At 39.7% G+C, this 27,977-nt stretch overlaps 1 protein-coding gene and 1 long non-coding RNA gene across 25 annotated transcripts in view; one reads left to right on the top strand and one right to left on the bottom strand.

Annotated features, from left to right (window-relative positions):
- The window catches only part of NRXN3 (neurexin 3), a 1,019,488-nt gene that overhangs the window by 388,757 nt on the left and 602,754 nt on the right, over positions 1–27,977 (bottom strand). The gene's annotated exons all lie outside the window — the stretch shown is intronic.
- Positions 298–11,508, top strand: LOC113962094. Its single transcript, XR_003532442.1, has 4 exons — positions 298–413; positions 2,155–2,261; positions 8,532–8,590; positions 11,299–11,508. It is a non-coding gene; the product is annotated as an uncharacterized LOC113962094 (long non-coding RNA).

Here is a 27,977-nt window from a genome sequence, read left to right as displayed (position 1 = left end):
GCCTGTTCAACAAAACATGCTGCAAGATGATGTTACTATGCACCAGTAGGAGCAGAACTGAATTAATGCATTACATTGTCCTGCACCACTGTCAAGTGAGATGTGCAGTCCCAAAATGCGATGGCATTTAATAAAAAAAAACTTACTCTTCAAGTCATTGTATAATCTACAAGAACACAGGAAACGCGTATAATCCACAGGACTGCTATAACTCAACCCATAAGAGCAGAGTCAGACACTGAATTTAAGAGACCTGACATCACAGAAGGGGAACCTTGGACACACTGCAAAGGAACCTTCTGCAAGCTACCTGTGCATGTGATTCCACTGCAACCTGACCCATTCTCAGCCTCCTTCCAACACCCAACTCAAGAGAGACCTTCTATACTGGAAAAAAATGAAGTCTCACAAAAGTAATTCTCCTTTTTCACCATCTGCCACAGTCCTGCCTTTTTACAAGCAGAAATGTGGGCCTTTCCATTCCAGGAAGAATCCAGAAGCTCAGACTAGTAAAAGTACCATCCTCTGAAGTCTAAATCTCAGAGCTGGCCCCTCACACGCAACAGGAGTGATTTTTTAATTTTTTTTTTTTTTAAATATAGTAGTGTTTCTTTTATTTGCTTTTTTCTTTTGGATTTGAGTAAGGAGAGAGGAAAAGTGGGGGGTGCAGGGCTGCTTTAATCTGTAGTAGATAGAAAATTTCTTTTCAGAAAAATTAAATGAGCAGATACAATGACACCATGTGCCTGCAGGAGATCAGATTTTTAGACACACATCAACCACAAGTGGCCTCAAATTAAATTATGCACTAGCAATAAAAAAGCATTTCACATTTAAACACCAACCAGAATTCTTGATCAGTGAACATTTAAAAATCTCTTGTTCTGCAGAGGCAAACCCAGGTGTTTGCTAGGCAGATGTAACAGAATGTTACTTCACTGGAGCAGTTTTTAACTGCTGTGATCATTTAAATATGCATTTATTTGCCTTTGGAGTGAGAAAATGAAAAGCTAAAGTAGAGTTGTTTTTTGGCCCCACTGCTAGTTATTAGCCTTCTCATCTAGGTAAACTTGGGTGGGCAACAGTGCTTTCCCTTACATTGCCTTAGCTTTCCTAAAGCTAATCATCTTCCTGGGAATCTGACTTACTTCCTTGGTCTCCCCTCTCCTGCCTCTTTCCCTTTTGTTTTTTTCTAATCATAGAATCATAGAATAGGTAGGGTTGGAAGAGACCTCCAAGATCATCAAGTCCAACCCCTGATCCAACTTCCTTGTCTCCATGTTTCATGAGGTGCAATGGGACAAGGAACATGAGTAGTACATGCATAACCCCATTGCTTTACCTTGCTGCTTGCAGCATTTCTCAATTTTAGGAAATAGTTCCTTTCACTCTTGCTGCTGGCACCTTATTTGCATAAGGACAAACTATGAAACTATGTCACCTCTCCTCTTCTGCAATACCACAGTCTGCTGATGAGCCTGAATAGTTTTAAACAGGGTTATGCTTTCTCTTGTGCCCTCTTGCAAGCTTGGTGCTCTGCCAGGCAGCTGCAGAATGGATGCACTGAATGCGGAATATTCCCTGTGCGGCAGTCCAACAGGAGCTCCGAACGGGAGGAGGCACATCCAAGCTCCACAGCTAAAGCCTGGCAAAAAGAATGATCTTCCCTGCTGCCTTGAAAATGATGGATGCACACAGAGGCTTTGCACAACTTACAGCCCTATGATCCCCCATGCTGTGCCCCGGAGCCCTGCACACGACGTAAATTGCCACACAAAGAAACACGCTCAATAGCACTGACCTGAACATTACCGAGACCAAGCAGTAATGTAAAAGGTAATGTAACTCCACTGCAAACGATCAATCTTCACTTATGGGGTGTGTTTCTATGTAGATATTTATATATTCGTATGTTGGCTTAATGGCTGGCATGTTCAAGAGGATGGCTGGAGATAATCTGGCTTGTTCTTTTTGGACAGGATTAAAAGTTTTTACATTGGTTCAGTGCTTCTTGAGAAAAGTTACTGTTTCTCCCACAGAACTCAAAAGACAGGACATTCCAGTCTAGCCAAAAATGGTGACAACAGGCCTTCTTTTGGTATTTCTGCTCTAAAAGGAGCTCTATAAAATTACATGTATTTTCTTACCGTCTAGGAATTAACCAGATCAAATATGTTTGACCTTTTGATGAGTGGAAAATGTTGGGATTTCTTTCTGTCAATTCTTAGACCTGAGAAAAAAGTTGAGGTCATATCCGGCAGGTAAGACTAAATTACATAAAAACCTATGTAGTCTAACCTCAGCAGTTCCCTTGCAAAACAAGCTATAAGAACCCTTGGCCAGTGTGAACCCAGCAGCCCACATACAATTCACCTCCACTGTGTCCTCAAGCAAGGGATATGCATTTACACTAAGTCACATACAGTAAGCTTGCTAGCAATGAGAAGGCCTACTGCTAGCAAAGGTTAGGGATCAGCACAATTTTTTTGTCTCAGTTGTGCCAGATATTCAGGTAAAATTATACTTTTCTTGGGGAAACTGCCTTATTATGCGATACCAGTGATATCTCATTTTCTGTATGCTCACTTATTCGGCCTATTAACAAATTCCATTGCAGACACAAATACTGGCATAAACAAATATTTGGTTATATTCCGCTCAGTTTTCAGAAGTTTTGTAAATCCCTCATCAGTTACAGAAAAATTAGGGTTTCCTTGTTAATAATTTATGCCAGATTCATGCGGAATACCCAGCTGTGTAGCAAGAGAAGAGACTTCATTCTCGTGCTCCAAAGCTACTGCCTTCTAGACTGCAGAAGACCCATTCTCCCTAAAGCAAGAGGTGTACAAAAACCTCAGCATGCTCTGGTCAGCTCTGGGCGTATTCAGTACAGCAGCAGAACACTCAGTTTTATTCTACAGTGAATGCATAATGCTGAAAACATACAAAAATCCTGTTCCAAAATTCACAACTACACAAATATTGTGCACGACAAAGGAATATTTTGTATTAAACAATGTACAGTATCAAACTATTCCAAAGGAATTTACTGCCAGAGAGTACATAGAAAAGAAGCATTAATTACCTCCAACTTAACAGACCAAGACAGTGACAAAATAGACCTTCGACAGGGGTAGGGGTCACATCTGCCCCAGCCACTTGATCAAATTGTCTCCCATCGTACCAACGGAAACCATTTTAATTTTTAATACTGTTGATTTCTAGACATAAATTCCTGCACAAATAGAGCATAAAAGCAGTCCCTGGGTTTCATGTGTGTATGTTTCTATACGTCCTCTAATCACACAATCACACACTACTCTTTTTTGGTGAACTTTCACTCACTCAGTGCACAGAAATACCATTGAAGATGCTGTTACTTGATCCTATGTTTTATCTTCATTGCTTCATTTGTGGCCACTTCTCCTGCATTCTATACTAATCCTGCTCTGAAGAGTAATTTATTTTCACAGGGGCATTTCTGTGGTGCCACTCAGCATAGCACTGAACTGTTTTGCAAAAACTAATTATTTTGGACAACACCTTTCTCACGTGATAGGCTCCTTTTACAAATCTTGAGTTCAGGAATAGGGAAATTAAGTCAAAATGTCCACTAGTACTGAATGTGCAAATTCAGATTGCAAGTTCTGATTACATAGAGTGCTTAGCACCTTATGGCACCTTACACTTTTGAAGTGCTGACTTAATTCCTGCTTTCAGGGCCCAGTATTGTTTTCATCCAAGCTATAGGATCTGAAGTTAGGAACTGGAACACAAGGAATGCATCATTCAGAGGTGACCTGAGGGAAAAATGATCTTAGTAACTTAGTAACCACCATAGTGTGACCCTGGGGAAGAAAGAGGGGTAGGAAGAAAATGCTTTGCTAAAGAGGTGTCCCTCCCTTGTTAGAATCCCTCACCTCATTCGCTACACAACCCACTTCAAAAAAATCGAAGTGGGCATCCTGTGTACAAGGCCGTCAATTTGAGAACAGATCCCAAACTTATTCCAGAAGCTCTTTTTTTTTTTTCTGTGCATGGCATGGGGAGAAAGTCATACAGGAGAAATAATGAGTAAAGATGTTACAAAAAATCACATCATAAAGACCAAACAGGCACGAGGTTCACTGACACTAATTTTTAACTGCTTGATTTTGGATTGTCCCCAGTTCTTTCAGATTCGTTATATAGGGAACAGCTATTTGTTTATATAAATATTGTGGTTATATAAAATATATAAATATTTGTGCTATTTATAAAATATTTAGATAGATAAATTTGTAAATACAGCCATACAAACATATAATAAACACATAAAAACACATAGCCTTCTCTGAAACTTAGACTTTCGGTGAGTTCCTTTTGATTTAAAGAGATGCTACCATATCCACTGGCATTTCTGTTTTACATTTTTTATTGAACAAATCTAGAACAGAAAACTAGATTTCCTTCAAATTCCCCTACCTGCATGATGCAAGGAAATGAAAATGCCTGTCAGCAAAAGTAATGTGTTTAATACCATGCCAGCCCTAAACATCAGTAGAGATTTCTGTGTATTGCAGATAATTCTATCACCAAGCCATATTGCTCTGTGATGTGCTTTTATCTTTGCTGTAGGATAATATCAATATTTCAAGCATGAGCAAAAGAATGTTTTATGAGATTGATGTGGGAAAATACAGTGACAAGTACATAAAAAAGGGCAGAGAAAAATGCCAGGTAGTCATCATAAATGCCTTCAATTCCCACCAGAATTTGTCTAGTTTATTCAATTTTAATCAACAAGTAGAGGTCTATTGGGGCTGCAGTGACTTTGATTACATTTTCAGTGCCAAAAAAGAACAGCAAGCAAAAGAAAAAAAGAACAGATAATGGGATGAGGAGACTGTCAGCTACATCCTAGAAGTCTAGACTTTTACAGGCCAAAATCCTATTTTGTTAAACTTTTAAATTAAATAAAAAGAAGGGATTTTTAAAAGAAGGATATAGAATGGCAAAAAAAAAAAGGGGGGGGGAGAAAAAAAATGAGCCATTTGCCATACCGCACACATGCCTGGTAAAGGCCAGATCATTCAGGGCAAAAATACTCAGGGAACAAATCCATAATGATGCCCTGAGCAGGCAGTTCAGCTGTTTGGGCACTGCTGGAACCTGATCATGGAAGTGCTCACACAAGCAGTTAACCCTGTATGGCTCTGGCTGGGTGAATTACTCACCCCTTGCCTACCTCTGCAAAGGTAGACAAGGTAGGTTTTCTGAGGAAAATCTCTTAGTTACAGATAAAATTATACCAAGAAGAAAGGTGATTTTTCCCAGTACAGCTAATTGGCTACCTGTGTCCCACACTGGTGCAAGATATAAGCTTGTTAATATAAGCTCTGCAAGTAAGTCTTCAGGCAAATCCACCAACACAGAACATTTGTCATTGTCTGGGGTTTTTTTCCCCTGGGGCTTGCAGTTTCTTCCAGTTTGACAGTACAACTGATGACTATTATTTAACCCCTTTCCACATTAGCACTGCAGCTGTTCAGCCAGACTGATTTGTTACTGTAGTTTGGTGTTAGGTACCTCAATATTTGGGTGTTAAACGGAGAACACTTACAGGCAGCTGAGTTTCAGGAAAAGAGTGATTAGCACCCTCTGCAATCAGTTTTAAAACTGTTTCAAGTCATTTAAACTGAGGTAATCAAAACTACTAGTTCTGTAAACCTTGGCTATTTTAACTGGAAGCAGAAAAAAAAAAATCTTGCAGCCCAATCTTTTCTAAATCACCCTCCAAATCTCCTGTCCCCTTATGTGCAACTCAACATGCTGTCCTGGGGACATTCAGACAGTTTTTAGTCCATCTGGAAAAGTGTTCATTTCAAAACCAATCTGCATGAAATGCCAAAAAAACTCTTAGAAAATAACTCTTCTAATAAGCACTGTACCTTTTATGATGTTACATTATTACAGACAGTAAATTCATCTGTTTCCCCAAATCCCTTAACAACTTCTTTTAAATACATAAATAAAGAGGGGGAATTCATTGGATATTATTTCACAATATGTGGATCTGAGACATTTTAATAAGAAATGCACCTTCAGGCTAAGAGGTATGAATTGTACACCAAAGGGAATGGTTTAATACACTGTTTAATGCTATAATCAAAAATGATGATAACATCATGGCTTTTACACATTTTAACATTTCTTTAGAGCTGGAAGATGTGATAGTGAGAACCATATTTGTATATTACATAAATGTCAGAAGAAACACTGAACCAGCCAGGTGACACAGATCTGATAGCATTTTTCTCCCTGACCAAAAAAATATTATCTGAACAGAGAGATCCAGAGATTTCCTCTGAGAATGACCCTTGGAGAGAATGCTTGCCTCTTCTGTATACCCCACCAGGTCATGCAGCATGACCCACAAATCCTCACATCACACCCTCTTGTTTCTACATACAGTGTGTATTTTCAAAAGCTTTGATACCTAATCAAGTATGACGTTGATAACAGCACTTGAAACAGACACAAGATGGACGGGATACTCCCATCCACCAGGGAACAAGCCATGATCAGCAGAACTCCTAAATACCCTCTTCTGGGCATGGGGATATGCAAGAGACCACGGTTTTGGAGAGGCCAACCACAGCAGCAATCTCTTGTAAGCTCTCTATGCAAGGACCTAGACAGACATCCTGAACCATAGGTAGATAGACACCTGTAAAAACACTGTGAGGATGAAAATAACTGTTTTAGGAGAAGAAAAGTGTTCCTTCCTTAGCTATAGCCTTTCTAGCAGGATGTTGCTAGGAAAAAAACCCCTGAATTACTATAGAGCCTATGATCATACAGAAATTCTTTTAGGGGCGCATCCTTACAATTTTTACAAAGAGGTATTGGAGGCCAGTAACTTCAAGATGGTGGCCCCCTTCAAATGGCAGCAGCCCACTGCAAGCCACCCAAGTCTTGATGTCTTTCTCTTTCCCAAAATGTAGAAGGGGAGGAATGGTATTTTTTGGAAGCAATCCTGGATCCCCCTAGGGAGATACCTCTGCACAAGCCCACAACTGGAATACTAGAAAGATTTTGACTCTCATGGTCTTGAGTGTAGCAATGGATGTTTGGAAAGAGTCCTGCCAAAGATGGACTGATGAAGCAGAAGTTTTTAATGTTGTTTAAACTCATGTTAAGAGGGCTCTTTACAGAGCCACTGCGTTTTCCCCTATACCTCCACTGTAAATCCCTTATCTCTCGGGCCAGAGTGTCCTGGAAGATGTTCCAAGGTGTTTCCATTGGTCCCTTGTTAACCCCTCCCTTATTGGCTGTAAACCCCTTACCTTGATTGTGACCCCTCACCTGTGATTGGTCCCCAAGGGCTATATAAGCCCCCTCCCACAATTAAACCCTCTCTTTCATCCTCTCTCCCCTGGTGGTCTGGTGAGTGCTCCGTCTTGGGGTCCAGGGGCCACGTGGTGGGGGGCAGGGTGGAAGAGCATACTCCTTCCAGGTTATGGACTGAAACGAGGCCTGAAGGATCCCCCCTTCCCAAACATCCACCGTTACTTGAGGATGGGAAGATTGTCAGGTCTCATGGGAATTTCCATGAATAAGTACAGGACTTAACTCCTGAAGCATTGACTGTACAAGGGGAAGCTGAGGAAGTGATGTTGCACTGGCTTTAATCAGTCCAAAATGTCTTATTTTTGTGTTCTCAGAACCCCACCAGGCTTGTGATAGTAGGACCCTATCTACTCACACAATATATATCCATTTAATATATTCCTATGGATTCAGAATGACCAAGTGGTTCTAAGTCTTCGAGATACTGTTCCAAAAAGAGTGATTTTGGACTTGTAAAATGCCATGTAAAAGTAAAGTTAGTCTTTCAGTGTTCTGTAGCCAGTCTGAGCTAAATTGTGCAAGCTGTAGCAAAAAGTATTAGCTTGTACATAAATGTTTTCTCTTGTTTTTTTTATTTTTCCAGTGAATGGGAAGTCCCTAGGGTCCTGTTAACAGAGACCAGTAAAGACTGTCGCGCTTGTCAATAGAAACAGGTTTTACACCTAACAATAAAATATTTTGGCACTTTCTAATGTGTATTTGCTCTTAGCTCTATTCCCCTTAAGAGAGATGCTGGCACTTTTACACATTTGCTGGGGATGGGGAACATCTGAAGCCACTCTGTGCTCACTTTTTGGAGGACAGGGACTTGTCTCATTCCATGGTACACCATTACCTTCTTATGCAGTTAGCACCTCCAAATAGTCAGGCAACATTTTCCAAGACATTGTTTGGATTTATCAAGCGTATAGGACAACTTCCAGATTTCTCTTATGCTGGTTTCCCTTCTCCTCCCAATCAAGACCTCTGTTTCCCATGGCAATAGAAAAAATCTAGGCTAAGATGGAATGGGAGAGCACAGGTGACAGAAATTTCCAAGAGGGAGCATATGCCTGATATAAGTTCTCTTGAAGACCAAACACATAGCTCATATGTGGCTACTGACCTAAAGTGTGTGAATTTCCCTTTCCTTTTCCTAGGGAGCATGCTTTCTATGTGGCAGAAGTAAAAGAGCAGTTTTTCCAGCTTGGAGTTGAAGGTTGGAGCCTTATCCTTTTCATAGCTTCATCTCTTTTCATAAGTGTAAGAGTCCTGACCAAGTGTTTTTATATCAAGATATGTTTGGTGACAAGGTCAGGAAAGTCTAGCCCAAGGTAATGTTAAATCTTAGCATAAGGATGAAGAAAAAAAAACGTTCAGGATTTTAGGCAGTGTTTTTTTAAAAAAGTACTAGTTCTAGTTCTGAAGTACATGTGTGTGGAGGGGCAGAAAGAGAATTACATAGGTAATCAATCTGAGTTTCTGAGCTGCTCTATCCTCCTCTTGCTTCCCTTTCCACACACCTCAGCCCTTCTCCCAGTGCTCCTATGAGTTCTTAGATCTGGGTTTGACCAGCATTTACTTAAATGTTTGTACAAACACATCTATATATATTTACTTCAATATAAGTATTTCCATGGGCTTTACAGAGGTAGGGTTGTTTTTTTCCCAAGTATGGAAACAGCACATTCAGTAATTCTTTACCTAAATAAGAATTAGCTGGAATATTGATATAAACCAGCCTTAACTCAGTGTCCAAAGACAGCACACTATCTGCATTTAAAGCTGCTTCAGGAAATTAAGATCTTAAGCTTATAAATACAATTAATTTGTCGTAGCTGTGATAGGCTTTCCTCTTCAACTTGTTTGTAGCTTTTAAAAACTAAAAAACCAAATAACATATTATTATTTCCTAGCTGGGTGCTATGAGCACTGCATCAAAACAGCAAATTTCACAGGGTGAGGGCAGGTGGCTTTGGTTGGTTTTGCATTTTTAAAAAAACAAACAAAAAGTTGATTTTGGACTTAAATCTATAAATACAATTAAGAACTGCACTTGTGGATTCTCTTTGAGTGCTGACCAAGCTAAGCACTGCTCCTCAGCTCTGCACTGCTGCTCTGCCATTATGTCTCAACTGATCTCGAACTCTTCCATCTGTGAGTTATTCATTGCCTCTCCTCATGTTCGTCTGCTGGCTATTTATACATCACACTCTACTATCACAGCATTCACTAGTTTCTCTGAAAGAGGATCTAAATTTGCAGAATAAAATGCTGAAGTTGCACAAACACTCCTTACACTGGGAAAAAAAACATAATTCCCATCTCAGAAACAGCAGAGTTACTGTGGATATTTGAAGTATTTCCACTTGGAGCTATTCTAAATACTGCCATTTGATGCGGCCATTTTGGACTTTTAGCAGGCATAAGGGCACAAACCAGCTTACTGAGAATCATTTGCACATATGCTGATAAAGTCCTGGCTTGCAATATACTGAAAAAGCAATCACCAGTAGGCAGTTTAGCTTCCCGCAGCTACAGAAAGCCTCTGCCTAAGTGACTGGAGGCTGAAAATCCCTAGGTATCTTATAGCCCTACTCTATCAGAAATAAGCCCTTGGGACCAGATCCTCAGGTATATGTGCTCCTACTCTCATTGCCTTTGGGAAATCTTTCTAATTTATACTAGCTGAGGAATCAGCCTTTATATATGTAGTCTCCATAATTCTTTTCCTACGATGCCTCTAATAAAATGAGAAATATAGAAACTGAAAGGGTATGAGAGCGTGAAAAGGAAGCGAGTTCCTGCTTTGTCTCATACCAGTAAGAACCTGAAAAAGGCAGAGCTTGGAACAGTGGCTTCAGATCCACCCTGATAAACAGAGCAAAACCTGGCCAAGGCAATGTCCAGAATTATGAGCACAACTCTTGCTCCATTTTTCTTATGTCTGCTATGCTTTCTTCCTGACCTTGGGTAAGTTGATTAACCTTTCTTTTCTAAGTTTCTCTAACTGTAGTATGACTCTGTACCTCCCGTAGAGGTTGTGATGCTTAATTGGCCAATATCTCTCAAATACTTGAAGTGCTTCGGATGAAATATGTTGTGCAAGAGAAATAATTGAAGTCAATGGGGCTGTGACAACTGACACTAACTGAGGAACTTTCCCCTGGTGTTTAATAGGATCAGAAGGAGGCTTAGTTAAAATGACAGGAAGCCAAAGAGGCATTTGGTGTTAATAAGACCATAAATGAGTCAAAGGGGTTACTATTTGCTGTGGTAATACCCAGAATTTTTCATCTTCCAAGCACTCTATCAGCATCTATTAATTCTCAGACCTCCACTTAAACAGAGATCTGTAATACGTCCCCCATTACACAGATAAGAAAAATCAGACAGATGAGTGATGTGACTTAACCACAGAACAAGATGTGAGAAATCAAATTTGAGCCTCTGGCTCCTAAGCCTATTCTCAGAGCTCCCTTTCTGCCACTCTTCTGTTGTGTATATATTTCCTTATCTTTCTGTTTCAATTATGAAAGCCCATCTCCTGATCCTTTTTCTCTAAGCACCCTGCCTAATTCCCTGTTAGATACTGCTAGATGCTCTTCCATAAACTTCTCAAAGCTTTCAGACAGAAAGCGGAGCTGGGGGGAATGTTGCTGGGCTGAGCAGCTCTCCTTGTCTCTACAGCCCCTTTTCCCAAGTGCTGAAAAAGATATGAGTATTTGCCCTTCCAAGTATTTTTCATTGCTCACTACCAATTCCCCACAGCACCTGGCTGCTGCACTGTAACCTCTCCTCTCAGAATCAGTTCATATTAGAGTATGCTGGGACAGGGTCTGTCACTTCAGACTGACTACTGTTCATTGCAGGAGGAAATTCATGACCTGCTTAAGCCCCTAAGGAAAATAATTGCTGTTACTTCAGCTCTTGAAGATGCCTGCCATTAGAAGATGCAAGGCTGAGGTCATGAAAGTGTGGTGGCCAAATCCAGCTGTTCCAGGAAGTCCAACAACAGCTGCTCTGCTCTGCTCCTAACCCTCCTCTGTAATGGGTACCAGGCCAAGCTTTTGGGTGCTCAATCTGAATAACAGCCTCAAGACAAGTCCCCACAGACTAGTTTCTATGTAGAAGGAATATATGAACTTGAATCAGTACCCTACTTGGAAATACAAAAGTATAATAGTGTGGGGGGATGCTGCTGTGCTGAAGTGTCCCAGCAGATGGAAGTGTAACATGAAATGGGACAAATTATTCAACTGTTATAATGTCATAAATCTATAAATTTGCAACAATCCCAGGGAACAGAGTTTATTCTATAAAAAAGACTTCCACTGCTGCTTAGAACAACTATGTCACAGCAATATTTGGGGTAACAACTTTTGTACTCTTGTATGGTAGGGCTTTCTCTTTTTTCTTTTCCTTTCTTTTACTTTTCTTTTCTTTTCCTTTTTCCAAGTTGTTTACCCTAGATTTACACTCCTAGTTCAGAAAGCAGAGGTTTGGCTACATTATCTCTACTTAAACTATAGCCCAAAATGGGACAAAAGAGAAAATATAAAACACTACCCAATAAAACCTCAGCACTAACTTGTGATCACATCACAATGAGACACATTTGCACATGTTATTTCCTGGCTGCCTAGAGTAGTCTTGGAACAAGAGAAACAGCCTGTTTTTCCCCTTCAAAAAAACCCAAATAAGAGCATTTTAATTACCATAATAATACAAATTTTGGTTCAGATAAAATTTGAAGGAATAAGGAAGTAAACTGGGTATGTGTGCCTAGATAAGAATTTCCTTTTCTTTTTTTTTTACAGAACAGAAAGGTAAAGAAGGATGGATATTTGCCCTTGATGACACTTGAGTGCTTTGACAGTGACATAACACTTCACATGCATCTCTATTTTATATATTGAAGAGAGACAGCTCATCAGATACACAAACTATAAACTGTAAATTCTTCCTATCCAGATGAGATGTCTGTTACACTCACCCCAAAAAAATTATATGAAAAAAATATTATTTCTGTCCTCTTCTGTGCTCTTTGCTTATTAAAATGTAAAATTTGAGACATTTGAATGAGATGTTAGGTTCTTAACACACTAAATATCTTTTGTTACAACAAAGTGAACTCCCTAAAAATTTTAACTCAAAGCCAACAGGAAAGGTTCAGCTGGAAGGGACTTTGACACTGACTCCCTGTATAACCTTAAGGAAATCTCTTTTTTCTTGTGTTCCTCCACTGGGAGCTATTAGAGTCAATTCATTAATGTGCACAAATGTGATTTAAGACCATCAGATTAAAGGAAAACCACTGTCATCATAGATTTATATTAAATTATCTTAATAAAGTGAATACTATGCTGTCTTTAGTTACAAAGTTAAAAAAAAAGGTAGGAAGGCAGAGTCACACTATCCAATAACTAACACAGCAGGGAGATCTGTGACAGGAGATGGACAGTTTCACAACAACTAAAACTTCAGAGGCTTTCTGCAAAACTACAGGTGAAAGCAATGACATGTTTCATTTAGAGGCTTTCTAATACTGTTTGTCTGGGAAAAAAAAAAAACAAACAAAAAAACAGAAGAGAAAGAAGGTAGCAATTACTGTTGGGGAAAACATAAAAGATGACTGCTGTGTGTGTGCCAGGCATTGGGGAAAATTACTACTTTGTCTTTAGCAGAGAGATGACATTATCCCTGCAGCCAAACAGAAGCTACACTGTAAATGCAAAGTCCAGATATATTCAACAAGAAGAGGTGAGAAATCCAACTGGATTAGAAACAGAGCCATTCACAAGCTAATTTGAATAAAGAAGTTTTGCTAACAGTCTAGGCTGCATACAGCAGTTTACCAGTCACTTAGAAGAGGTGGTGGTACCATCCCCATTTTGGAAGCTCTAGTAGGTTAGTGATGGGAACCACCCAGGATGACGAGGGGAAGCTGAGTGGTCACAAGCACAAGAGAGATAGTTGGCACTGGGCTTTTTGCATGTATTTAAATGAATGACAGCCCTGTGCTGCCAAATGGAGAGACTGTACTTTCCTGTTTGGGAATAGATTCCAGGATTGGAATGGTCTACAATGACCCAGTGGGCATATTCCAAATAAAATGATGGCTTATTGGGTATGTGAGCTTTTCACATTTATGCCTGGATTTCTCTATATGACTGCTGGCTTGGAGGGAAAGACCCAAAGAGTCAAAAAAAAAAATAAAAAACAGCACAAAAGCCCAAGGGAAATGGGGCAAAACTGTAATGAGAAAAAGGAATAAATAAATGGGAAGTGGTATGTAAGCAGCACTTAAGTCTGTGTGAGGTTAATACTAACCATTTACTCCAAGCTAAATAAATGCTGCCTGGGGACTGAGATTAGAGCAGGCAGCTCAGGGGAGGCAGCAGCTTCTCAAAGCTGGAGCCAGGAGGAAGCTCTGGGAGCTCAGCAGTCTGGTGCACATTTTTGAGCATTAGCCCCATCTGACCAAAGGGAATATGATGTTCACAATAAGGGTGAAAACTCTCCATGCCCCTACTATGTCTATCTAATGCAGTGCCATCATGCTGCCAGCCTGTGCAGAGATGTAATGTCATTCTGTCATATTACCATCACAGAGTCTCAGAGCAACTGGAGATGTCATGAGCCCTGTCCAAACTGAACACCTTGTGTAGACAACAGCTTGGAATGCCTCCTTCCCAATTCAGAGACAAATAAGCAGACAGTCAAATGCAGATCAAAATCCTCTTTTGAATACTCTGCCTCTTGTAATAGTTCTGCTTTTTCAGAAGCAGGTTTTGGATAAAACTGCTCAGGCACAGCCTTCAGTCAGAAGTAGGAGCCAAATTATTAATTTACTTCTTCTGATTCTAATTACATTCTACCTCCAGACATGTAATCAGGCTTTTATTCACCTAACTGCTTTATTCTCTAACAAGCAATTCATCTGAAGAGGTTTTCCTGCAGGATTTTCACTGTAAGGATCTTTTTTTTGTGTTAGAGAAGGAATTCACTGTTTCAGTGCAACACTTTTGCTCATTAAAAATAATTTCTCAGTGAGTTTAGTTGCAGTAGCTCTTCAGTCATATTAGAGACCCTGTTGCAGCATTAGTTCCAGAGAACGTGCTAAAGATCAGCAGGGAAAATGAAAGGGAAAGAAGAAAACAAGAGGCTGGAAGGACAAGAGAGATTGCTGCAAATTATAAGCAAGCCCAGACATGCTGGTGCTCACTGGGGTACTGATTCATCCAGCCCTCTGAAATGTGTTTGACCATAAAGTCAGTTTGTACCCTCAAAGGAATTTCTCACCTACTCACAAATACAGTTCTCTATGTATTTTCTCTCTTGCCTCACTCTCTTCCTGGCTCCCTTCCCCTTTACATCATCCCTGGCTTTTTACCTTTACTATCACGTCTTCTGTGCTCACTAGAGATGCTTTGAAGCTTGCTTTCACAACATAGACTCATTCCAATCTTTAGGGAAATGTGCTACAGAAAGAGCAGGGAAATGTGCTACAGAGAGAGCCTGTAGTTTATATCAGCAAATTCGCTAACACAAGCACATCGCCCCAGAGAGATGGCATGTTCAGCTGCCAGTGAGTTTACTGCAGTTCCTTTGCTTTTGGAGCAGACAACTCCCTCCTCAGGAAGTTTTGTGTGTGTATGTGTTTTGTGGGGCAGCTCTGCAGCAGCCTGTTCTGTTACAGTATGTAATATAAATTGACAACTTTCAGTGTAGCTCCTGGTTTTCAACTAAGTAAGAGAACTGGCACAGTCTGGAGATGAAGAAAGATTATGTCAAGACACAAAGCATGTTAATCTCCCTTCTTCTGACTTAAGCACAGGCACCAGTCAATGATTATTTCTAATATACCACGTAAATAATGACTCACATTATTCAGTGAAGCATCAGCTTAGACAAATACAGAAAGTAGCAGTATACTACTTTTCATTCAGTGGGCCAATTTTACCTCCAAGGTAAGTCAAAAGCCTTCCTGAAGCTCTTAATCAGTTGAATACAGCTTTGTTTTAATAAAATCAACATAGAGTTCCCTTAGTGTAAAAGTGCTAATCACTGCAGGCGATTCATGATTGTACAATGACATCTACTTTTCTTTAAGCAGCAGAACAACAAGGAGTGTGGTAGCCTCCTGGACACAGGAAAAATAATGTGACTCTTCAGCCTAAGGGAACATACTAAAAGATCAAACAAGAAACTGCTGTATTTGTTTAGAGAGGGAATATTGCTCTAACCTAAAGAGTCAATATGCCAGAAACCACCCTGCCTGAGGTGAAACAAGAGACATAAAGCTACTGGGAGTGTTCTGCCGGGGGACAACCAGTGCTGCAGAAGGAATTAACTAGTTGCAATTTTCTAGACCTTTTCCATCTTTAGTCTTATTGAAAAGAGCTGTCATGGTCATTGTGGCCATGTAATCTCCTAGGAAGACAAGGGAACATAAATTTGGGCCTCCAGGCTTCAGAGGGTCATGTCAGTGTTAACTACTGACTTCTTTGTACCTCTGCTGCATCTCAGGAGTCCTTTGATTCACTTCTAGCTTCCTGCTTCTGGCACTGGTAGGTGAGAAATGGCCCTTCTACCTGCTTTTAAGCCCTGGGAAAATTCTGCAGTCTGTTTTATCTCTATTATCTGTTCAGCTGGTGTAATTGGGTTGTTTCAGGATGGATGAAGCCAGAACTGAGAAATAGGTTTCCATGAGTTACTAAAAGGAGAAAATGTAAACAAAATCTAAGACTTGAAGTTAAAATCTTAGACACTTCTCTCTCTTCCAAAATCTCATCTGTAACACGTCAGCAAAACAGATGGTGTAGGAGTACAGAAACATATTGAGAGACTGTCTATCCTCCTCAGAGTGGTCCAAAGGTGATGATGATAATGCCTAGAGAGCATCTTTCACCAAGAAGGGGAAGAAGTAGTTTTTCCATTCAACAAAAGATGGAATTTAAGCAAAGAGAATGTGAAATGAGGAGGCCAGCTTCAAACAGCAGAGGCTGAACTGAACTTATAAACAGATTTTCTAGATGTCAGGCTAGTACCCTCTCCCAGAAGGTGTGCTTTATAAAGCACTTAAAAGAAAAATCGGGAAGCGGTTACACAGAAAAAACAACCCCACAGAACTGTGGAAAGAAGCCAGAAAGGATGCACTGGAACCTCCTTTTTCTAAACAATTAATGGGAGTACTGCTGGCCCTTGTATATGCAAGAATATATGAATACCTGAAGAGAAACAAGCACAAACTGGCAGCACTGGTATAAGAAAAAGCCTCAAAAGCATCTGTCACTCTTACCTGTCCTTTATTGAGTGCAATACGTGGCTTCTAGCAAGACTTGCCAAAACCAAATAAATCACCAGCCCATGGGGTAATCATTGTACACTAGCCCAAATTCAACCTGTCTGACTTTTTTTACCTGAGGCAGCACATAGCATACCAATCATGCTGGCCAGGACTCATCCATCATCACTTAGGCCCTTACATCTGAGAGAGTTAATTAGATTTTCTTCAGAGTCAATGAGGGCATTTCCAAGGCTGAATTCACCTGGTGTCTTTTAGATGTCCATTTTAGAAAAAGGGGAAAGAGACACCAAGTTCACATCCTCCCACTCTGAACCTCCAAATTTGAAATGCATATCAGCAAACAGATAAATACACATCCTTTACTGAACTCTTAGTCAAATAGATGAGAACGGAGGATTGAGACAGATTCACGTAAAATTCAAGCAGTAAGAGCTAAAATGAAAGGTTACAGGAAGTCCTCTGTAGGACTTGCCCTTCAAAGGGGAAGCTTGTGTGCCACAAAGACCAGCAATGGTAATATACTCCACTAGATACATTCCCCTGTTTTGATGCATACTGCCAGAAGGAAAATGGTAAGACTCCATACTGTGCTCCACTAGGATGTTTGCTACAAAATTTAGCATATACACAAGGTAGGTAATGAAACAGGTCAACATAGAGACTGGTTATTAAGTAAAATTCTGCAAATGACTGCAAATCAAGACTAATTCCAACAAGAGATCATTAGAACTCCAGCACTCAGACTTCAGCCAGTATAAGTTTTAAGCCAGTATTTACTCTGAGGGCAAGGGCTTAGTTTGGTAAAACCAGCTCTTTCTCATGAATTCAATGAAGACAAGGCTGTTAGCAGTGACTAATCAGAACAGTCTCAGGAAAAAGGACAGCTTAATTACCTTAGTGCTCTACTCTGTGACTTTCCTAGACATACCACACACTGAAAGATACGTGACAACGTGGGTGCCAGAGTTTATATCATCATAAGTTTGGGACAGCCATATTAGTCATGAGTTTGATTCCTGTCTCCCTCTTTTCTGAAGTGCATTAGCTACTATGGAAACAGTATCATTAGAATGGGCAGGGATTTCTGACACCAAGATGAACCCCATGCTTATGCTAAACGATATATTTTCTACACAGAGCTCTAGCTAAATCTAACCTTGGCATGTTAACTAACCCAGGTCCCTCATACACAATCTGAAGTACATTTCTATATGAAGGAGGTAATTCACAAAAGCTTTGTAGTTTTTTCCTACTCTTTCCCACTCTTGTCTGGTGGTGGACTTCTTGTACCCTATAATGTCACGAAAGCAGCAAACTGCACAACACATAGCTGCAATGATTGGCAATGTGATATTTAGTTAAGGTTGAGGAATACTTCCATGTTCCAGAAAGACTAGAATCCCTCTGCTGAATTATAACCACAATGTAATTAATTTAATTTTTTATGCTTTCTGAAATTCTCCTTTTGAAGATGCTGCAAGAGATGCTACCTCAGTCGTTTCAAGAGACTTACAGAGAAGCCAGAATTTTACATCCTCATGTTTAACGCTACTTACCAAAAGACTAAGACAGAAACACGATGAAAACCTGTCTTTAAAAAAAAAAAAAAAGGGGAAAAAAAAAAGGCAGTTCTCTTTAATTAAGAGGCTTATCAAATCCCATAAGCTGACTGAAAATTTTTATAGGGGAACAATGAAACAAGAAATTCTCGGCTCAATCAAATCAATGGCTCATCTGTTTCTGTATCTAAACGTGACAACTGCCAAATGTTTCGAACAAGATGTAAACAATTCCCTTTCTGCTACTGCCATTCATTTCACTGCTATTGCACTATAACCTGCACTGTTATATTCCTCCCAATGCCAGTCCGCGATCACAGATAGGATGATCAATTTGGAAAAGCTTTAAATGCTCCAAAATATTTACCAGATTTTAGGACACCTGGAAAGCTATGAAATAATAATAAAAACAAAAATTATAGTACATATTGCTTCTCCAACAGGAGTGTGCTTGTGATTTATTTAACTTCCCCAGTCTTCAGTAACTACAGAATAAATTCTGAGGTATCATAAGGAAAGCAACTGTCTGGATCTCTCATACAAGCCCAGAAGTGTCTGGAATACCTTTGCTTTAGCAACCAATCCTACACCATTGTGGAGACCCAACAGACTTGGAAAATCTCAATGAAGCTTCTAAAACAGGAAGCTTGAAAAATTCAACTAATCGCATTGTCGTACTCAACCCTCAGAATATCATTTTTGCTCTTCTTGCAAGAAGCAGCAAATGCTGTCAGTATCTCATTGAAGAATATGTATGCCCTAGTTTATCAGTTAATTCTGAACAGCAACCTCCTGTGACTGAAGAAGACTTTTTTCCCACCTGAAATAGTATAATTGAATTAGATATTAGTAATTCACCCACAGTAAATTAGACTTGATTGATTAAAGTCTACCACTCTGCAGAAATAAAATTAACTTGAAACATCATGTGGCTATTAACTTTTAACAAACAGCAGTCAGAAAAGTCTGAATGTATAATAACACTTAAACTGCATATTGCAGTTGAGAAACAAGTTGAGGACTTGGGCTCCCCCCTGCAATAAATGGTTGCAATGCTCCATGTTTGGAAAAATAAGGACAACTAACCACAGCAAAACAGGCATGTGTATGCTTTGCTTTTTTCTTCTTAGCTAGAAAATTTCCAATGCTGCCTTTGAAATTGCTAGCAATCTGTCATTCTTTGACAAGGCTGTTCTGTCTACTATTTGTTGTTAAGCAGAACCAAAAAGGAGTCTGAGTCTGGTGGGAGTCTTACACGTCTTAAGCCTTGCTAGAAGAACACCACTAACAAACTGGGGCTGTGAAGCCCAAAGCCTAGGGCAGCTGCACAGCTCTCCCCTGAACACTAGTCAAGGCCAATGGCTGAGTACTAAGAATTAAAGTCTCCAAAGGACTGTAGAAAGGTCAGAGGCACAGCATGCCTGTGCAGCTATGACAGGTGGTTACTACAGCTCCATGTCCACACGAGCAATATCAGTCACAATTCTCAGCAGATAATTTCTTTACCTGGGACAGGCACATACCTGTTTACCTGGAGGAAGCAATGATACATTCTTCATGAGACTGGTGATCGAATTACAATGGTTTTCAACCTTTCAGTTTGTGCATACACAGACATTTTTGAGCCTTTCTTGTAGATCTCTGTGAGGTGATTTTAAGCCAAATGACAATAGGCTTGCTTTACTTAGCTACTTTTTATATAGCTTAGATGTAGTCCGCCCACATCTATAAGTCAAGATGTAAAGGCATTCCAGTAGTTATTTTCCACACCCTACTATCAAATGCACCAACTTATAATAAAAAGCCAGTTCATCAATAATTTTTTACAGTAGCAATCACTGCTGTGAGGACACTTCCATGTTTTGTTAACTTTAATCTCCAACATGAGACAAACGTGCCATCATGTTCTAGTATTTGCATTGCACTCAGTGGGGCTAAGACAATATTCTGATGCCTGGATGCTGCAGGTTGGCCTTTCAAGACATAATCCTGAATAACCCTGCAGCAACCATAGGATGAGTGAATATACTTCTGCCTGCATCTCTCAGTATCCTATTGCCATGTGGTGCTCATAGGGTTGGGAAGAAAGTCTACAGAGATAATGGTTGCAATTTGCAAGGGCTTCTCTTTGTTTCACTGTCTGAGCTTGTTTGCTGAGGCGGCACTAACTGCAGAACAAGGCTTCAGCTCAAGGGGCCTCACAAGCAGAGATGCTTGCTCCTGAAGCTTAATTCCCTGATTCGTGACCTTGGAACAGCAGGGACGGGGAGAAGAGGGAACACACATATGACAGTTGTTGCAGTGAAGATGGCAGAGTGGCCTGAGGGTTCAGGACACAGATCCTGTCCTCAGTTCTATTTTCTACTGGATGTCAGCTGTGGACATTTCACAAAATCTTTCCTTGGACTTAAGATTGTCTCATAATGGTGATGATCAAATGCTTTGAGATATTTGGAAGACAGAAAACGCAAAAACATTTTGTAGCATCTCATTATTAAATATAGGACTAGACAAACACCTCTGAATTTTGTTATTATTCAGATAGATAAATATAGAGCTGGTTGCATTGAGTCCCTTCTGTGTTTTCCTTCTGTGAATATTATAGCAAGTGACATGTAATGTGGAATGAGAAAAAAAAAAGAGGTAAAAAGAACAATTTTAAACTTGTATCAGAAACTGTTCAAAGAAAAAGATTTTTTGATTGTGTTAGCTCATTTGCATTTGAGACTTGACTTGTCTTACAGGAAAAACACAATGTGATTTTACAGTAAAAATAATAGCAATTAAAAAAACTAATTATAAAGTCCACTGAACTCTCCTATAGCCAAATCCCTGAGTAGCTTCCTCCTATGTGGCATCTGAAGAACCTTCTTTTCTCTTCAAGGATCTAGAGTTCTGTGTACAAGTATAAAAGTAATTCAAATCACACCACGCTTTCATAGGTAACTAAAGATAGGGATGGTAGCAGGAACCACTGCTAAGGTACTAACTGAACAGGGGAATCAAACTCGCAAATCTCAAAGAGAACAGAACTAATGAGGGAGATGAGTGGGTCTAACTCTTCCCAGTGAAGGTAGGAGGTATTGTCTCTCCAAAAGGGCAAGTGAAGGACATTTTGTATCACTGATTTAGCCTTCCAGCTGCACAAACCCAGAACTACAGAGCCAACAGAAGGCCTTCCTGCCTGCCACCAGAGTATGCAAAAGGCAGCTCCAGCACTGTTATGCCAGCATGACCAAGAGGTCTCACGCCCAAGAAAGTCCTGATGGGGCAGAAAAAGGCACAGAAGACTCCATCTCCAAACAAAAGCAGGTCAAACTTCCACATGCTGTTCTTTTGGGTTGGTCCTCTCCAGCTTCATCTATGTTCCCTGCTTATGACACAAGGGTAAATCAGTAATCACATGACACATGCCCCTTAACTTAAAGAATTCTAAGTCCAGCACCTCAGTATCAGTGGTTCCTTAGGTTTTACTGCCTTCTAAAGACAGAGAAGGAGTTAAATTACCTCCCTATGCATCTAACAAAAAAAAAAAAAAAAGGAAAAGGAAAATTCATGCAGTACATTTTGTCCTTCAGGCAATTAGTAGGGTCAGTCACAACAAGTAAAACATAAGAAAGGCTGATTTTTGGAGACTCGAGTTGAACCCCAAAATGTCATTGTGCACCTTGGAGGGAGGAACTTTGCTTACTTTTCTCACAAGCAACTTCAGTTTCCTCCACCAGGACTGATGGGAGAATTATACTCACTTCATAGTAAGCAGAAGTCAAATTTCAAAGGAGTTTTACATCAGTAGAGGCAGGTGAGGAGAGGTAAAGATGCTGAAGTGAGAGATGCTCAAATAACACAGAAATAATGTCCAGTCTTACATCTTTTTTTTCAGATTTGCTATAAACCTTACAGAAACTAAAATAATAGCAATGGGAATCCAAAGAAAAGAGACTAGGAAAAGAGATACACAAGTACTAAACATTATGTGGTACACAGTAGCCACTATGATCAAGAGGTCAGAAGGACTCCTGATTTTATTCCTGGACCTCCCACATCTTTGCCAGTTCATCTTCAGCAAGTCATTTATAAGTCTTCTGTACATCCTATTCACAGTTTATAAAAGGGACAAAAATACTTTGAGTTCTTCATACAAGAAGTGCTGTAGATGACCAAAGTGTTATAATTACTATTAATCCATAGGATTTGCATTAAAAAAACCCCCAAACAAATCCCAAGTCTTTCTTAGAAATAAATAATGGCCAGTCTTCACGAACGAAGATTTTTGGGAAAGGTCTTTTACCTTTCAAGCCTGCGCAATGGATTTTTTAGGTGAGACACAGCCTGCGCTGAACTGAGCCCACCCTTTAATCCTAAGGTTCATCTGCCGGGGCCAAGCAAGCTTGGACAATGGCAGTGAGGTCCTCAGGACGTAGGTTTGTTTAGAGTGACCTTCTCATAGATGGATGGCCTCACAGGGCTAACGAGTTCCATCTGCCCGGGGGGACTGGGAATCGAACCTGGGTCGCAGCGGTGAGAGTGCCGCATGCTAACCACTAGGCCACCAGGGGTCCCGTCTTAGAAATAAGGGGTGTAAGATTGGGCTATGATCCTGGAAATGTTCATAATAAGATATTTCTGAGGATATTAATTTATGGATCACTTTTCTCCTATACAGCTGTTGATAGTTGGAGATTGATAGCCTTCACAGAAAAGAGAGAGCCTTGGCAGTAAGCTTCAAGAGCACATGGCAAAAGAGCACAAATTGCAAGTGCTCCTGAAATGATGGCTTGTTCATTGGGTCACATTGGCATCTCCCCATAACATCTCACAATTTATAATTTTTTTTCACTGTATCTTATTTGATAGAAAGAATTCTTGTAAATGCAAACAGAAGCACCTTCACAGCAGTTAGTACTCCCAGATTAAATAACTTTCCTTCCCTCTTATTTACAAAGACAATGAATATTTTTATCTCCTAGTGTTTCCATTCTACAATTGCAACCAAGAAAAGTCTGTAGCCTAAAATGCAGTGCTGGCACCTGTTGCTGAAGGAAACCAATTCGTCCCTGACATCTGCAGTGACTTTTGCTAAGCATCTTCCAATGTTTACATTATATTAAAATATATAATATTATTATATTATGCAATAACATATAATTGCATACAATAATGTACCATATAAAAATATATAATTATGTTACATTAGAAATAAGAGTAATACTACTAACTTCTATTATGGCATGAGAATCAATTGAAGATGTAACATTATTGCAGGATTTGTACTCAATGATCAATATTGAAGAAAATTTCAGACTCAGAGCTGCTTCCCACAAATAGATAGGATGCCATCTAGACAAGCACATTACACTTATGTATTCTCTCATAAACATATACCAGCAGTTGTACTGGACAAGCGTGGGCTTAGCAAACACACTGGACTGCTCTGGCCACACTGACTGCATGCTCAGAGCTGTTAATGCCAAACACATCAATCACTTTCTGTTCAACATAGATACTGCCTTCATCATTAGATTTCCAAGCATTTGAAGTGAAAGACTACCTTCCTCTGTTCTTATATTCCTCTTCTTAATGTAAGGATTTTCTTGAGATACTTGCTAAAGTAGCAATTTACCACAGTTTGAGTGTTCATTATTGTGAAGGTTAGTGTGTTGTGGCCAGAGCAGTTTCCCTTGGTTGGAACTGTCACCATAATCTGTACTGTCCCTGTCTGTTGATCATCTCTGCTGGTCATCTCGAAACCTGATTTTAAAATAGCATCTCTTTGGGAAAGCAACCATATCTGGAATATGTTTTATCCAGTGACTAGCATAAAGCAGATGCAATATAATTAAAGAAAAAATACTCAAAAATTAACAGAAGCACAAAGCTCTCCACTGGCCACCACAGTGAGCTTTAAAACCCTAAGTTGGCCAGCTTGATGCATGCCACAGAGGAATCCATTTCTCAATAATGAACTTCACATTTCAGCGTGAAGAGTTTTGGAGCAACACTGCTGGTGTTTGCCCACCTAGAAGGTACCAGTCACTTCATTATATAAGGACTAAAGATAAAATTAGCTTGGGAACAATATGTAGCATCTTCTACAGCACAATGACTCACATTCACACATGAGACTGTCAAGCTGGAACATAGTTATGGAGAGTGTTAAAACAAGGCTGCAGTAAAAAGTACATCTTCAGATTCTTTTGCTGAGAAATGGAGAAAACTAAAGAGCTAGGGACATACTAGTGCTCTCCAACCTACTGATTCCACAGCGAACAGAAAACCATGAACCATAGCAGATAGATAATATTACCTCCTTCCCTACACTTTGCAAATCACCAAACAGAAAGAATTAATGGAAAAAATTATTACAAAAGAAAAACTAAACATTCCTAAGAGAAATCTCAGGAGAACATACTCAGAAGGTGAAACCTCTTCCTGTCAGCTCACACAGAGACTCCATGCTGCCTTATTCATACATTCCACCTTAGCAGAGCCTGGAAAACATGGAATTCTGTACAGTTCTACCACTCAGAAAAAGTGTATTGTTCTCATTGTGGTACACACAGAATTAGAGAGGTCAGTAGATAAGTCTGTCTGCTAACATCTGTTTTCCTCCCTCATTTCATCTTCTAATGAAGGAAGCAACATTCTCACTTCAGTTCATTCTCTGTCCAGATAACTTTTGCACAGCCTTGCTCATCAACCCATGAAACCAGAGGAAGGACAGACCATTTTTGGCTTCTAGTCTGGTATTATCAACCCGACTCCACAACAACTCATTCATCAGAAAATGGTTCTTGAAACCATTGTTGGGTCCTAACTGATGTCAATCACTACAGCAAATATTGTCAGGAAGCACTTCGCAACTACTGTCAACATCTCTCAGTGAATATGCTCAGAAGCAGTAACCCAACTACTGTGAAGAGCTGCCAAAATATGTGGCCTGATGCCAGCACCCAACTGCTGCCACCTCACAGCAGACCTGGCCAAAGCCCCTTCCTGACCACTGGTGATACCAGCCAGCCAGGTCACTTGTCCTTATTGGTGATAACATGAAAAAAAGTCACAGTGCAATTTTGCTTCCATAACAGCTAAACATAATCTCTATAACTGCATCTCACAACCAGTAAGAACATTATTCTGTACCCTGGCCGAAGATAGCAGGGAATCACTGCAAGACATGGGAGTCACAGCACTGTGTACCAATGAACAAGAATTATCCAGCAGTTTTGTCCAAGTCTGAACAAGCAGCTAGTAAAAATACCACTACTGAGACATGGTGAATCTTACTGCCATGAGGTTTTCCCTCTGCCACATTCAGGTGAAGTTTCCTTTCTTAAGATTTCTCTTTTCCCTTGCTGTACCTTTTGCTATGATACACTGTAAGCAACGCTTCTCACTCCTTGATTTCAAATAATTATCTCATCTTTACTTAGTCACAAATTAGTCAAGTTGTACATATTTAGTTTGTTCATTTAAATCCACATGCAACTGTTTGGCTCCCTTAGGAGATGTGAAAAGCAAAGAATGCCTTTAGTGAAAGGAGAAAATGACAGATTGTCCCTCAATGAGTGTGTGTATATATACATATACACATACACTGTATGTTCTGGCACATGGTAGGGTGTATTTACTGTATGAGGCCATATGCTTGAAGAATTAGAACAGAGGAAAAAAGCCAGTTTCTGAATGTTGTATGTCTAGTTTACATATTGTCAAACAGATTCTAAATATATGGGAAACACAGTTCATGAGATTCATAAAAGACAGGCAGTCATATATAAAGATAAGTGAGTGCTCAGGAGTCAGATTTACAAAGAAAGAAGGTGAAACACTTCTAATCTGTAGGAAGACATATCACTGCTCCTGTCTTCTCAGCTTTTCAAAAAAAGCAAACCTCTCTTAAAAATCTGAGCATGCCAAATATAACAGAAGCATTTTCATAATCCTTGCATCATATGCGGATTTATTGGAGTAAGTTTCCACCTCCAGTGGTGGAATCACTTAGCACCCTAATATATCACATAATATGAATACATCTATAGTCAACTCGATGCTTTGTGTGCAAGTGTAAACACATTCAATGCATGAAAACACTGAAAGTTAAAAGCCTTTTTCAACCTGATAGAAAACAACAAAACAAGAAGAATTAGCTGAATGGTGGAAAATGAAGTAAAATAAATTCTTGTGAGAAAATAGGACTCTAACTTCCAGTGAGTGGGAATATGTAGCCTATGCTTGTAATCAAAGAGATCTAAATATTCGGAAACAGTAACTTACATCAATGCTTTCATATCCTTTGTTGCTTGTTGTTTTCTTGGGTTTGAGGCTTCTTTTATTCCTTTCTTATGTTATTATGGGGCAGAAATAGCCATGTTTTGTGACATTTCCTCCCTTCCACCAGAGTTTAAGCTAAAAGAGAAGAGACTAGTTCTTCGATAGCAACAGTCAAAGGCTATGGCCACAATTAATGCACTTGTGCACATTTGTCCATGTCAAGTATTGCCTTGTGAACTCATCATTAAACCAAAGACTTGGGACAATTGGTGTCCTGGGGAAGTACTACACAGGAAATGGATCTCCTCTTTAGGTGTTTCAGGTGTACAGAGAATTAGACATCCTCTTTTCAACTTACGCAGCATTATCTTTGGAACCTCCTAACACACTGAATTAAATACCACCATTGTGAAACGACCAGCTCTCTGATTTTGCAAAGTTAATCTATTAATTAAACAGCTGTGAATAATTCACGTTACTAGAGAACAATTAAATTCATTTTAGTCTAGCAAATTATGTCAATAAAGGACTTGATTGCACATCAAACTGTGATCTTCAAAAATGTCCCCAAACCACAGCTGCTTTAATAAGTGAACTTAAAACCAATGATCTTCATAAAGAACAGATTAGCTCTGGTTCTTTCATGGAAGCCCATTCTTACATCATGGTAGCACAAGGGATCAGTTATACAATTTATTCCATTATACTTCAATTAACTGTTGCCTACAGAATCTCTCCAGTTTTGACAGGCCTCATTTCCCATTCCAGACTAGCCACTAAACCTTTGTGAAACCTAAAATCTCTTCCCATTTCTGTACCTCAGTTTCCCTTCCTTTCAAATATGAGGATGATGACATTGGTATCTACCTCAAAGGAATTCTGAGGTTTAATTCTCAGATGACTTGAAATCATCTGAGCTGCGATATGTGGGTAGAAACTATGAACTATTAGCAGATGTTGCTGTTACAGTGACAACTCCTTACATTTTAAAATCTCACATTTTTGTGTGAAAGAAAAAAGAGAAACACCTCTTGGTTTCTACGGCAGACCTTAGATTGTGATTTTATTTTGACCTTCAAGATTCTTTTAGATTTATTGTGCAGAAAAAAGAAGATTGAGAGCAAGGGCTGGAGAAGCATCTGAAAATCACAGAGAACCTCTTCTCAGTCTTTCTTCTTAATAGCCTCTTCCGACCTGCAGCACTGACCTCTATTAACCATCATTATGGCACTTTGCCCCACTGGTTAGGAAAGGTTTTCTCCTAGTGTGCTGAGCAAGTACAATCTTCAGCCAGCACAGGCAGGACTTGATGCATAATGGGAAACAAACAGCAAAAATGACAGGACAAAAAGGACTTTGACAGAGAAAGATTGATGTTGGCAAATGGAGAAGTGTCACAAAGCTGACCTCATGCTTGCCAAATTCCAAAGCCACATTTGTCATCTGTGGCACTTTCTCCC

The sequence above is a fragment of the Neopelma chrysocephalum genome, unplaced genomic scaffold (genome assembly GCF_003984885.1).
Source record: "Neopelma chrysocephalum unplaced genomic scaffold, ASM398488v2 Primary Assembly neopelma1_24, whole genome shotgun sequence".
Lineage (NCBI taxonomy): Eukaryota > Metazoa > Chordata > Aves > Passeriformes > Pipridae > Neopelma > Neopelma chrysocephalum.
The sequence above is the reverse complement of the archived record's forward strand: the minus strand, read 5'-3'. Positions and strand labels throughout refer to the sequence as shown.